At 42.3% G+C, this 14495-nt stretch overlaps 1 protein-coding gene across 1 annotated transcript in view; it reads left to right on the top strand.

Moving 5' to 3' along the window:
* Window positions 1-9514: 9514 nt before the first annotated feature.
* Window positions 9515-14495, top strand: part of BTRC (beta-transducin repeat containing E3 ubiquitin protein ligase) — a 67637-nt gene continuing 62656 nt past the window's right edge. Inside the window, exon 1 of the mRNA XM_009870119.1 lies at window positions 9515-9595. The gene's annotated coding sequence lies outside the window, so the exon portion shown is untranslated. The remainder of the gene's footprint in view (window positions 9596-14495) is intronic.

Genomic DNA, 14495 nt, shown 5'->3' with positions numbered 1-14495 from the left:
GTGTAGGGAGAAATTACTACTGTGAGTCACGTTGGGGAGGTGGAGCTTTGTCGCCTGGACTGCTCCGTGTTCTCTGTAGGCGCTTCGAATGTGTTTTAGAGTGAAAACCAAGTCGCTTTGGCTGCAGGATCACCTGGCTCATGTTGTCTAAGGCATAAAGGTGCCGCTGGATACCATGGTGTAGACAATATGCTGTGAATTCGTGTCAGTCTAACACTGCAGTGAGAACACTGAGTAGTCCTTTTTTTTAAACAAGTGAACCACTTTCACTCACTATTTTGCCTAAAACGTTAAAGCAGTGTGGGACACAGAATGAGGTTTTGTTCCATTGCGTTGTCATTTTGACTTTGGGCAGACAAGTTCTGCTTCATTCCTTTGTTTTGTATCTCCTTTTCTCCTTTCCTACAATGAAAAATAGGAAGAAGAAAAAAAACAGCAAGGAAAGCATAAAACAGTACAACAAGATGAGGGCAATGTGGTTGAGTTAGATGTTGGGGAGTGAAAATGGGCTTTAAGAAAAGTATGTGATGAGAAGTAGAGATCTTTCTGTCTACTTGACAGTAAAAATGAGAGGTTTTTCGGGGACGGGGGAGGGGGAAAGTAAGAGTATCAAAATAATATGTGTAGGGTATGGCCAGGAATGGGAGGGGTTTTATAGCAAGACCTGTGGCTGGTCCTTTGAGGGAAGTAGTTATAAAAAGTTAGAAAGTCTACAGCAAAACTAGCCAGTTTTACAACCTGTTTCTCAGAGCGCTTGGAGCTCCTATGCAGATGAAGCTGTAATAAATACTGTAGAGAGAAAATTAATCTGTATCTAGAGAGTATTAATAAATAAAAAGTTTTAAAAAATTCTCCCTGGATCTTTTGGCTCTTGCTAACTCTTGTTGGTACTAGAAATACGTTTTTGACATCTTTTTTGGATGTAGGCTTATGTTCAGAGCCTGTAAAAGCTTTATGTTCCCCCCTGCCCCTTACATGTAGGGTTAAAAATCAAGAAAACATCTTATTCCAGCGTATGAAAGCCCTGATAAAAGCTATGATTTGTAGGCGGATGGAAGAGTCCTGCAAACTGAGAATGAGAGCGTATAATTTCAAACTGTAGTACTTAACACCCTGGGAGGAGTGTTGAAAATGAATTTTTGTGAAAGGCATGTTTCAAAATGAAAGCAACAAAGAAATGAGAGCCAAGCCTTGACTGATTCAGTTCTTGTCTAAAAGGCTCTGCTGCATGCAAAATCCCTCTTCCTGAAGTATGTGTGGCACAATTCTGCAATCTGGCAGAGAAATTTAACCTTGGCTGAAACTGTTTTAAGGAGGAATTTGAGCACGAATTTCAAAGATTGGAGAAATTGTTAAGGCTGTCCTGAAGAATAGGAAGGGAAGAATACAGTTTTGTTCAGCATGAGGAGCCACATGCTCAGCATAAGTCTCTCCTAGGAGACAAACCAAAAGCACAGTGATAAAAGATTCAAAACTAGTCCTGACGTAAGTGGCCTGGGTGGATATTTGGAAATATACCCATATTATGCATATCATAAGGCTAATTGGATGTTTTCATCCATGCTTTTGAGGAATGTGTTCTTTCTGTTCCTTAATAAGATAGAGATAGCTTTGAACTACTGTAAAACCTTGGAGTACAAGGTGTACACTATAAAATCATGTATAGAAAGCACTAGCTATAGAAACTTATGTATACCTGTGAAGGTGCTGATTGGTTTGTGTTATTTAAGAAAAGAAATTCTGAAAGAGACATGGCTGTGAGAGAATGCAGATAATAAAATTCAGCTAGAGGTCCTTGAGGCTTCTGAAGCTCTAACCTTGTTATGAGGAATGGGGAAGTCGAACTGCCTAATGCAGATGTCTGTGAGTTACAAAAATAACCAGATGTCCTGATTAGCAGAAGCAAATGTTCTTCCCTTAATCCACGTGAAATTATATTCAAAGGCTCTCCGGATGTAATGCTTGTGTAAATAAGGCACCAACAAACATTGCAATAGAAAGGGCCATTGGCCAACTAGCTTGCAAGGCTCGAAAGCTTGAATATTAAAAACAAATTTACCACTGCTGACTCTCTTAAATTCACAGAACAGAAATGTTAAACAGGGCTGCTTCCCAGGGAACGTGGAAAGACTGTTCTCATTAGCCATATTTTTCCTCTCTCTCTCTGTCTCTCTCCCTCTCGTTTGAGAAATGTGTATGAAGTGAAGCTAGCTTTTTTTTTTAAATTTCCCTAAATTGCTTGTTCCCAGCATCTGAATTCCTGTTTATTTTTTAACTATAACTAGATTTCTGCTCTTCAGAATGCATCTTTTCATTAGATCTTTGATATTAGTGCTGGCTTTTGGTATTTTAACATTAAACTGAATCTACTGTTGTTCTAGTAATGCTAAGACTCCCCTGCACCCTTAAATTACCCTTTAAAACCAGCTAATAATTTAACTTGATAAGAAACTCTTCTTGATGTCATGATGCTCTGTTATCAAGTACCGTTGATCTGAAAGGTGTGTGTATTTTTTTTTTTTAAATTACTGATTCAAATGAAAAATAAGGAAAAATAGGAAGACTCCATTCTAGAGATGCAAAAAGCAAGAATTCTATCTTGGGTTTCCACTGCAAAAAAGATTGTTGAAACATTTGTTACCGTAGGCAGCGTTAACATAGATGCAGACCAAACTAGGACTTGTGTGAACATGTGAGTCCGTGTCTGGCTGGAGGGGCAGTGTTGTACTTTTCCATTTTCACTGCTGTCAGTTCTTCAGTTTTGAGAATTTAGATTATAGCAGGTACCTGAGCTGCTTGGGCATGAATTTGAAGCTCATTAGTTGAGGCAGCACACAAATATTTAGGGTGGGGGTGGAGAAGTCCCTATCACGGGGAGCGTAGAAGTGTATGGGAGGAAAAAAAAGTGCCGGGATTCTGTGCAGCCAACAAGGGAATAGATGTATAAACGTGATACACGTGTGCATACCAGTCAGCAAAGCAGGCACTGACCTGGAAGGTCAGTTTAGCTTATTCCCTTTCCTTTTCTGAGACCAGTCCCCTCAAGGCAGGCTGCAGTTTCGCTGCCCTCTCCTTTGGCCATTCTAATGCTTAGCCATAAACCCCCTGCAGAAGTACCATTTAAGTTTAAACTTGTAAGAGCTGAGAAACTTGTCTGCGCCTTCATTCCGGGCTGAAGTCACCCCCTTGTGCCTACACGTTGCAATTTATGGTGTTCTCCGAAAGGATCTAATCTTCGTGAATGTTCAGAGCAGCAAATGCCAAGGAGGAATGTGGTCTGATACTTATCTCTGCATTTTCATTGCTGTGGATCTCCCTGTGTGTTACAGCTGTCATTTTTGTTTTATCTGCTGAACAGGCAGAGAATTGCCTTCAAACTTGCAGCTTTCATACTTGTTTTTTATAAAGAACATTTCCAATGTTAAAGACCACTTTTATATATTGTAGTGACTAGCCAAACAAGCATGAATTTGAATGCTTTGGGCCTCATGATACGAGAAAAAGAAGATATGCTATGCTTAAACATTTTATTAGATGTTAGACCCATATTTTTTTTAAACGGTAATACTGCTTTCAGGCTGACATTGGCTATGCCAGGATTCATCCTAGCACTGTTTGAAATGGCTGAGATATTTATAAACTGACAGACAGCATTTATAAAATCAGGATGCTGACAGTCCCTTAACGATAACAATGGGCTCGGACTCATCTATCACTTACAAAGGTTATTGGAAAGGGAACGTAAGGCTTGTATGTGCCTCTGGTCTTAGGCGGGCACTTATTTCCACACATCTCTCTCTCCTTTTCTCTCCCTCCTCCACCCCCCTCCACTTATCAGTTCATTCTGGGCAGACATGGGCATCAGGCAATTGCAGCTAATTCCTCCATAGCTCTACCCAGTGATTTCTTGTCATGTCCTCTGCAAGAAATTGATGCAGACTGGAAGGCAGCTAACTTTGTAGCATCTTGGGGCAACACTCTATTCCTCCCAAATCCCCCCCCCACCTCCCCCCGCCTTCCTAAACAAGAGAAACATCTTGACTGCTGGCAGGCTGCTGCTTTGAATTGGGAAAGAGCCGTGCCTGTTGAGTGACTGACTTAACCTGGGGCTGGGTGGGGGTTAAGTGGGCCTTCTGCTTCCTTTTTCTTTCGTGTAGCACCCGTCTGCAGGCAGAATGCTGATGTACCCACTTTATTCAGGGGATCCCCCTTGACAGAGATGGCAGCCCTCTGTCCTTGGTGAGGAGGACCAAGTACAGCGCAAGGACACTTAAAGAAGCGTGGAAGAGGATGTCAGTTATTTTGAAGCTCTGATAAAACGCTGCGTTGGCTCAGCGCACCGAGGAGCTTGAGGGTCAGGTTGTATCAACAGTTTGCGCTGGAAAAGGGGAAACATGCTATTTTGTTGGTGTGTGCCAAAGCATCTATTTTAATGTGGCAACAACTACCGAGACAGCTACATCTGGCATCCAGTTTGCCCTTGAAACATTTACTCTACTCTGTTTGGACACTGTGTTCCCACTGTATTATTTGCTTAGAGACCCGAAATACCCACGTACATTTCCTACATGCAGTTGGATCTGCTGATACCGCTAAAAACATACCCTGCCCAGGCGTCTGTTTGAACTGATGTATACGCACGCAATGGTGAGAGTGAGGCTTGATTGGCTTGAGGGGGTCTATTTATCAGGGAACTCGATTAAAATACAGACTGCACATGACATCAAATTTGTAATCATTTTTCTACAGCAAGCAAGCATTTTCTGTACTGGATGCAGGTGTTTAAAGCAATAGTGTGTTTTAAGGGCCAGTGCAGCACAAATTCTGGCCTTTGGGATAATGACAAGTGTTTTGCCTGCATAAACAATTTTTTATTTTTTTTTGCCCCCCCTGAGGTCCGCACACACCTAGTTTCCCTCAAGCTCATCATCTCTGTCAGGTTAATCAATAGGCACCGTATGGCAGAGGGTCAGTAATCAGTGTCATCGTGCCTTTAAATCGTGTTGAAAATTTGCTTAAAGCCTGGGCCAATTAACATCGAGATGATGAATGGATGGGTAGATGGGAAGAGCCTGGTGCTCAGGGGCTTTGTGAGAAGGAGATGCTCAGCTGTTGAGCAGCAGACACCAGCGAATAAAATCAGCCATTCATGTGAGCTCAGTCCACCCACTCTTAATGATAATGTCAATCTAGCAAAATATATACACATTGGAGTTGTCATGAGTTCATAAATCAAAGGAGTTTGTCAAAGGCATTCAGATTAACGAGGCAGCAGCAATAACAAGTCAAATTTGCATAGAGAATTGCCCGAATCTCAGTAAATTATGATCCTGTTTTTCATTTGATTATTTGCTAATGTCTCAAGAGGGAGAATGATTATATTAGCATGCAAAATCTACTCCAGAAGTAGAAATCCGAGGTATAGCAGACCAGCACACGATGACAATTAATCAGTTTCTGCATACTAGCATAAATGCGCAAGGCCCAGAAATGAACTCCCTTTTTTTTATTATTATTTCTCCTTGCTACTGATCCAAATGGTTCAGCTTGACAGAGACTTTATATTGCTTTAACAGTGTTCTGAATTGTGCCTGCAGGCAAGACATAGTTATGCAGCTATAACCAACCTATCCATCTGCCAACCAGATTGGAATTCTCCTATCCAAGGCTTCCATTAACCCCCACTGACAGCTCCAAACAGGATTAAGAATTTGAAAGCATAAAAAATAGTTGTGCTCTTTGCATAGACGCATGCTTCTCTCCCACCCCCACCTCCCCATGCTTGGAAAAAGGCTGCGTCTGGGCTCTTTTATAATTAGTGCGGGCAGAACAGCACCAAAGCAAGCCTCCCCCAGTTGGCAGGGGTTGGATTTCCACCACGACAAGTGAGGCGGTACTAAAGGTAGCTCTGCCCAATTGGTGGTCCCTGGGAGTGCATTTCTCTGTCTATGGTATCTCGTTCCCAGCAGTGTTTTGCTGGGCTGCGAACACAAAATACTGCGTGTCGTCTCCAGTCAAACGCTTCAGCCTGGGGACTTGGGATGCGTTGCAGCATGTTGTGTTTAGCAGTGGAGAAGGCGTCTCGGGGAGAGTTACACAGTAATAATTTCATAGTGGTCTTTTAAGACAACCTGCTATGGAGTTGTATTCTGTTAATTACAGGCTGAAGTTTTAAATGCAAATCAGATTTAAAAGGAGCTCATTAAGATAGTAGCCATTTTAGGAAAAATGAGCTAAGGAGGGCAGAGCCCCTTTACAGGAACCTACTGCCAAAGGGAAATTTTGAAGGTTACGAGAACTATGAGCTTGAGTTTCCTGGCTTCTCTTTCCAATGCTTCCAATGTCATTGTGTGACCTTGAGCAAGTGAAAAAACCCTATTTTATCTGTCTGTGGAAAGGCGTGGGGGAAAGTTTTTATCTTGCCCAGATTGATCAATTTGTGCTTTGGAGACTTAAACACGTCTCATCTTATCTTGCTTGTACTTGTTCAAAAGGAGACACCCCTGCACTTTTCACCGGTCTGTTTTTATTTTGTGTAGGAAGGCTTGCCTACGGGATTTCAAAAATTTTCTCTGACGGAAAGGAGTTTGTATGGTTTTTCAGCTTTCTGTGTGCATTGTTTTTTTTTCACTTCTTTCACCCTGACAAATGCCTCTACTACGTACCAAGTACAGTCGCTGCAGATCTTTAATATTCCCAGTGAGTACACCCAACTCACCGTCTGGATACCAAATGCTTCTTTCCAGGTCTGTGCCCGAGACGTGCGTTTCAGTAACCACGAGAGGGTGCTCGGAGCGGTTCCTCCCTTTGTCTGGCTCCTCTTGCGGCAGAGAGCATCTTGCTGAAGCAAACCTTATTCTGACCTCGCGCGTGTTTATCCCTCCTCCCACCTTGTTCAGCAAGGAGAAATATATAGGTGTACCGTTTCAGTCGATTTACGTTATGCTCTTCCTGTGGCCGTGGCTATGTGTTGCTGTATCAAGTGAAATTCACTTCCACGCGGCTACAGTGAGTCCTGAAATATGCAGGGTCTTATACCTGCACCTGGATTGATGGGTTCCCAATTCTTGAGAAATGTGTGGGAGATCTAAACATCTGTGCTTTTCCTTAAGTGTAATGCTTTCCAGTCATTCCATCTTCACCGAGCGTAACTTACTTGCCGACAAAAGTGCATGAGCAGCGCTCCTCTTTAATAGTCTGTGATCAGAGCTGCTGTGTTGGTGCCGTAGAATGGTGAGACGCCAAGCTGTGAACCACCATATGCACTTGGCAGTCTTTGTCTGGTCTTTGTTCAGCCAACCTCTTAGCCTTGCCACCTAGAAAGATAATGAATGCAAAGTGGTCCTCTGCTTGCTCTTAAAATTAGATGCTCGGCTTAAAGAAAGAGTAGATAATTTGATGCTTTGCAGTAACTAGAAATTCCAAAATAAAGCCTGACAGTTCACCAGCAGCACTGTTTTTTCTGCTTTTTGATTTTTCTTTTGAGGAAGGATCCTTAATGGCTTTGAAAGGCGAGAAGAACGCAAGATTTCGCTGTTGTAGAAAGATTATTTGAAAGGGGAAATCGTTTGGCATTTGTTGTAGGTGAGGAGGTGGATCTTGAAAAAGCATCCAGAAATAGTAAACAACTCTCTAACTCCCCCAACAAAATGCGTTTCCTGGAAATGCATAGTAAGTCACCTCAGATTGTTAGGTTTCTCACACTTGGTCTTTTTCAACAAAGCGCAAAATTTAAAATCCTCACTTAAATTAACCACTTACTAAACTGTCTTTCACGAGCAGAAAAGAGCATCTGACCCGCCTTTTTGGTGATTCTAGCTTGTATGTTTTTTTTTTGATTTAATATGGCTGAGACCTCATATGAAAACTTTTAAAAGCTGGCCTCTTAGGGTGATTTATCAAGCCTGTTTAGGATTGATTTCTGTTATAAAACCCCAGTTACAGCAGCCTGGATATCATGATGCCACGTACCCAAAACCACTGGTTGGTCTGCAAGCTTTGATTTACACAGAATCCTCCTGATGAGTTTATGACATCACAAGTGGGGGTTTTTATTTGGGTTTTTTGGTGTGTTCCCCCATCCCTTTATCTTCTGTTTCTTAGCAGACAACTTCTACCCCTGCCCTACCTCCTGACTACCTCTTCCTCTTTTACCAAACCAGCAAACCTGTGCTGCCCAGCCGGTGCCCAAGGGCTGCGGTGGGCACGGGAGCAAGCGCTCTGCTCTTCCAGTGGCTTCCCAAAGCCACTTGCTGTCTGCTGGCCCTGCTCTGTCCTCCTGGCTGGTCCCAGGGCCCGGCTCCTCCTTTGCCAGCAGATGCCACTGCTGGCTCTTTGAGGAGCTGGGCAGACCTCTGCTCAGTGAAGGACAAGTTATTTGGGGGACAAAGGGGGAGAGACACAGAATGCAAACTTCTGCCTTAAAATACACACTCCTGAGCTTGTCTGCAAGTAACTGAAAAATCACCCTTTTCCTGGCAGAGCTCTCCCTAAGCAGTTTTTCTGTATCTCTTTAAAACCTGTTTAGTTGCTTGCTACTGAATGCGTAGGAATGTGGCCTAAGGCTATGAATGCTGTGGTGATCAAACTGATTTTAGATGTGTGTGTGTGTGGGATTCCCCCAAAGCTGGCTGTCATTACTCTGTCAACATGGTGACTGAACCCGTGTGAAGGAACGCTGCCTCCCAGAGTAGCTGGCTTTGGCAGTGCGGGCAGCATTCCCACCATGCACCCAGCAGATTTTAACCAAATGTTTGCTACAGACTGTGAATGTCCTGGGATAAACTATAGCCTGTCTTTATTTGAAAGCAGGTAATGATTTTAATCGTGTGGTTAACAGGACAGAAGTCTCATGGTGGTCTTTCTTACCCATGCTGGAAAAGCCCTTCTGTTTCTTCTTGTCCACCTTCTCTTGTCTTACAGATGTTGGGGGTTTTTTGGGGTTTTTTTTGAAGGTGTCAACTTAAGCTTTGGCGCATCAGTCTTTCTAGAAGTTATACATATATGTAGAGTCAGGGGGCAGGAGTTAAAAAAAGCCATAATCACATATGCTACCCACACAATTATTTGCACAGACTCTGTGCAATTTATAATTGTTAGGCAGATTGAAAATGTAGGGATACAGCAAACAACAGTGGCACCCATTAACAACCCTTTGTTTTCCACAGATTACACTGTTTAATATAGTTTAATATAGTTATTCTGGAACGTTCAGGACCACTGGTGTTGTCGTGCTGATCCGACCACCACTTCAGCTTTTTGAGGTGGCCGTTACTGGTAGTTTCATTTTAAATCCCCAAAGCACAGGCTTCTTTAATAGATACCTGCACAGTGATGCATTGTTGTGTTGAGGAGTTCTTCCTCTGCTGTAAAAAGCTGTTGACTTAAAACTACAAGTTAGCCTCCAGTATAGGTACGCGTAAAATACTACAGCCTGTGTAGTACAAATATTCTGTTTCTTTTCTCCTCGCAGGGTATTAGGGATAAGAACTGAATTAAAGCTTACTTTCTTTCACAGAATTCTTCTGAGAGAGAAGACTGTAATAATGATGAGCCCCCTAGGAAGATCATTCCCGAGAAGAATTCACTTAGACAGGTATGTGATCAGTCTCTTTAAAAATGCAATAAAACTTTCTAGCTGTTTGAATCCTTAAATGCTTCTGGAAGCTGAAGTCTGAGTTGTACTCATGGAAATCCTTTCTTTGCTCCTTTGAAATCTGAACAAATCACGTTGTACCCAGGAAAAGCAGACACAAAGATTTAGCTTTCAGGAGTGTTTGATGAGTCTAAAGAAATCTAGACTTCTGTATAGTGCAGTCAGCTGTGACTCTGTTTTTTACCTTTCTCTGTTTGGTGTTCATCAAGACCTCTTCAGCCTTTTCTTCATCTTGTTTGTAGTATATTTTGCCTTCCTTCAGATCAAGAGTCTCAAAGTGTTCAACAACAATTAAGCTTTTCGTTGCCCTTGAAGGTAAATTTTCTTGGAGATGTCTGAGTTAATAACCAGAAAAATGGCCTGTTCTTGTTTCTTCTGCACTCAAATAAATTACTAATGTGTAGAATGGAGAAGGAGTGGTCTGATAAAGCATAATATCTTTGCCTTTTATATATAGTAAAGCAGATTTCTTACCAATTCAAAAGAATCACTTTTTTTTAATCCCCATGGTCACAAAGGAAGTCTGGCTTGTGATTTCTAGGGGATTGAAGTTGGATTTAGTGATTTCAACTACCTTTTCACCTTGCTTTCTCTCCACTGCAACCCTTAAGACACCAGAAGCAAAAATACGTGTGTGTGCCTCAGCTGCCCGAGGTTGCTGCCTGGTGTATCAGAGTAAAACGTGACTTGAGTGAATATCTCGGACCACACTGCAACAGCTGAGGAATTGGCACGGTTCCTTTTGCACCCCAGCCACAGGAGCTGCAGTCTCAGGCAGAGGAATAGGGTGGTACGACTGCTGCTATTTCCAAGAGCAGTTGTGGGGCAGAAGCATACTAAAGGAAGAAATCTTTTTTATATCATGCTTCTGCTCAGAGTTGTTGGGTCTGGGGGTTGTTTAAATATGTTATACCAAACTTAAAATGTTTCTGGCATTCAGCAACAAACAATGAAAGCTAAAGGAGGAGGACAAAGCTACTAGGTCCCTACTGTGTATCCATAGGATAGCCAAGGTCCTCAGCACACCAGAAAACTTTTTTTAAATCTTGGCAGTATCTTATTGATGGCAAGCCTTCAGGTTCAACAAGAAAAGATGAATGTCTCTTCCCCAAGAAAAGATTCCAAGTAAGAGATACTAAATCAAAAAAGGAGCATGAGTTACCTGTTTTGTTTGCCTTTTCATTGCACTGAGTCCCTCCTCTTGATTATTGATTAAGGAGACAAATATTCATGAGCAGTATTACATCAATCAAGAAGATAAGATTTCTTGTCTTAGGTTTCTGTTCCCTTATATTTCAATCTGCAGAAGTATTGTTGGTGTCCAGAGAAAGCTGTCTTACAACAGGCCCACAATTCATCATGACCAAGGTGACTAGATATCAAGACTATACTTAAAAAACCTACTTATGCTGTCCAAATATTTCATATTGGAAGTATTTCATATGGACATGGTTTACATCGAAGATGGTTGGCTATGTTTCACGGTATTGTTGAGGTATTGTATCAGTCTCCATCTTTGTGTCCAGTCTTTACAGTGACAGATGCAGGACAAAATCCTTGAGTCTTCTGGTTGCTATCTGGAACATCTTGTGTTAAGGACAGTGTTTGTGGACAAGTGCAAGAGGAGGTCTTATTCTCAAAGCACATGTCCTCTTGTCTAGATCATAGGAGGTGGTTGACCATGGTTTCGTGTCTGTTGTAGAAGGAATTTTTGTTTGTGTAGCCATAAATAAAGCTGTGTGAGCATTTTCAAAGCTCAAATCACTTCCCTAGTAGAATGGACAAGAAGCAGTGGGAAGTTTTCCAACTCCACTTGCAGAAATCAGACACATATGCAGCCATGTGCCCATAAACTCGTAATCAGTGAGCAGAGTGATACTTACTGGAAAGATCTGCGTCTCCTACAGGAAGGTGAGCAGAGTACATTTATCCACACTTTGTAAAACCAAGAACATCTACCTGCCAAAGCTGTCAAAGCAGTAATACACATAAGTGCTTTCCACCATAGTGGAGAGATGTTAACTTGGTAAATACTGAGTGTACAGTTCCATATTTTCTGTCCCTCCTCTAAGACACAACTGTTAAAATTTCATTGTAGGGGAATGTGGACGTACATACACAGGTAGGTGAGAACTTTGTTTACCTGAATGGACTTTCTAGTGAAAGTGTCCACGTATTTAGTACTTCTTGGTTAGTTTTAGAAAATTAATGAGATTCAGCAGAACACTTCAAGGGAAGTATGATGTCTTGATATATTTAGCTGCTGGCAAGTTGAGGTAAAGGTGCATTACCTTTTCTTGTGGCCTTATTTGTGGTGCTGGTATGTGGCCTTAGCCATAAATGTTTTCTCAGGTGAGTGTGTGGAACCGATGTACCAGAAGGCAGAGGTAATAAAGCATCTGAAGCTGTAAGTAGGGGCTAAAGATACCAATTGTTCAGTGCTATGGACCTCTTACTAGGCAAAATATCTCTGTTTATTATCTCCTGTTGATTTAAATATTTTTTGGAGAAAGGTGTCTTAATTAGTGGAGCTGTGTCCTTGGAGTGCTGGAAGTGGGAGGCATTGACACTCGTGGATGCCTGAGGGGCAGGAACATAGAAGAGACATGGTTAGCCCTGGGAAGGGGAAGAGAAAAAGGCTATGCACTTGGCATTGTTAGCTGGAACAACGAAAAGATCTAAGTTGTGACAGACTTTGAAGTAGGGATGCAAATGTTCGGTTCTTGTTGAGTGCTTGATCTGACAGAATTAAGTTTTGAAGGGGTAACTGAAAATCATAATATGAAAACAGACTTCAGGAAAAAAAAACAATAACAAGTGGCAAAAGTTTTTGGCAACTTTATTTAAGCTAACAAACGAATTTTCACACTGCAAAGTTATAAATTAATTTTAATAGGCTGATCCAGATGGTCCATTTGGAAAATGGATAGCTTGATCTGTTGAAAATTAAACTAAATTTATCTCTCTCATACTTCAAACTGAAGTAAGCGTGAGAAGAGTGCCCATTAAGTCCAGCTCATACAGATGGACCGGCAGGTCACACATGGGACTAATCTGATTCATTTTAAAAATAAATGCATGAGTTATTGAATCAGGTTCCTGTTTCAAGCCCTGCATGTGAGCGTGTGTGTGCGTGCTGCCCTTTCAAAGGGACTCCAAATGCTTCAGTGCCTTTTTAACCTGTGTGTTTCCATTTTAATTCAACTTCCTTGCCAAAAAACATAATTAGTTTTCAGTGCCTATCGTTTAGCGTTAGACCCAAACGCTAGATTGATTAGGTCAGGCATTTGTTATTTTAAGGGCTATATCTCCATTCTTCATTTATGAAGAACATGAGCTCAATAGTCTTGGGGAGAGAGCCGGCCTTTAGAAACGGGGAAGGGGAAGCTCTCTGGGGGCCCCTCCAGCCTTTTAGCTTCTGGGTGTTTTTAACAGAGCCATGAATGCAGATTTGTAAATTTATTGCAGTGCCATCTGGGTTTTTTTGTGTGGGTTTGTGTTGGTTTTTTTTTTTCCAGGAACTGTATTATTGTTGGCTCGTATCTGTCTATTGTGGTGGTCACTCCCCGGGAGCTTGCCCTCATAGTCCTGAGGAAAGTGATGAATAGTGGGGGTCAACATGAATAGGTCACAGGGCAGCTGTCCGGGGCTGCCCTGAACTTGATTACCCCACTGTTTTTTAAAGAAGACGGGCACAATGCAAGTTGTTTAAAACCCTCCCTCCCTTCTCTTCGGGGCAGCAATAATGAAGTGCCTTTTGCTGCTGTGGTTTGACTGTGGGCGAAGGTGCCTTGTGGGGAAATGCTGGCAGCAGCAGGGCTGCCGCACCGTACCTCCTGCAAACCTCACATTGGACTCCGCGATTTTTCTGTAAGCTTCCAGATGGAAGTCTGGGGGAAGAAAATCCCTATCTGTTACCCCGGTCAAACAGGCCCCTTAGCATTTTTAAGATTTTTTTTTTTTTCCCTCTTACTGTTTTGGCACAGAATATTACCTCAATTCACTCTTACAGATTTGAGATAATTTTGTAAAATTAGATGTAGCACCTAAAACATGCTCTGGGCGCTATTTCAGTGTTAAAAGATGCACAGTCCGGTCCTAAGAGTTTAAAGCTGACAGTCAAGCAAACCATAAGAAGCAGAAAGCGGTTAAAGAAGGTAGAGCAAAGGAAAGACAAAAAGTAGCAACCATCAACTGTTTCCTTCTGACTGGTAGCCTCATTCCGCTGCTCAGGGCTCCTCTCCAGGTGTATTCCTCCTCTCCAAAAGTATTTCTGCCGTGCAAAGTTGAAGCCCTCTTTTCAGCCGGTGAGGAAGGTTACAGGATGGGGAGGAGTGAGGGTCCTCCAGCTCCCTCTCGCCTTCCCTCCTGGGAAGAAGCTGCAGGGCAGATTTGCCTTCCTTTGGAGAGCTGGCCAAGGCAGGATGTAGCTGGTCTATAAAGTTATCCTGGTTCCCTCATCTCTTAATGCCATTAATGTTTGCTTGTAAGTAAAGAGTTGCTGGTTGAAAAGTCTCCCGACGTTGCTAGAAGTACATCCTTAGTTCTTCCTGTCAAATTCTTTTTCCCTTTATTCTCGCACAACAGCAAAAAAATAATTTCCGTGCCTCCATGACACTTAATGCATGTTAAAAGACTAGCCAAGGCGGGTTGTGCCGGAGTCTAAGTTACAATGGGAATGCTGCCTTGTGGCGGAAAGGCCACTGGGCTCTTTCAGCATTAGTGCTAATAGGAATCTGTCACCCTGCCGCATTGCTGCATTCCTCTGCAATTGAGTAAATTGCAAGCGTTGTCTGCTCCCCCCTGCCCTTTGTGTCCATGTCCACTTACCATCCGAAGA

The sequence above is a fragment of the Apaloderma vittatum genome, unplaced genomic scaffold, assembly GCF_000703405.1.
Source record: "Apaloderma vittatum isolate BGI_N311 unplaced genomic scaffold, ASM70340v1 scaffold22105, whole genome shotgun sequence".
Classification (NCBI taxonomy): Eukaryota; Metazoa; Chordata; class Aves; order Trogoniformes; family Trogonidae; genus Apaloderma; species Apaloderma vittatum.
Note: the sequence above shows the minus strand (reverse complement) of the source record. Positions and strands in the feature narration are given on the sequence as shown.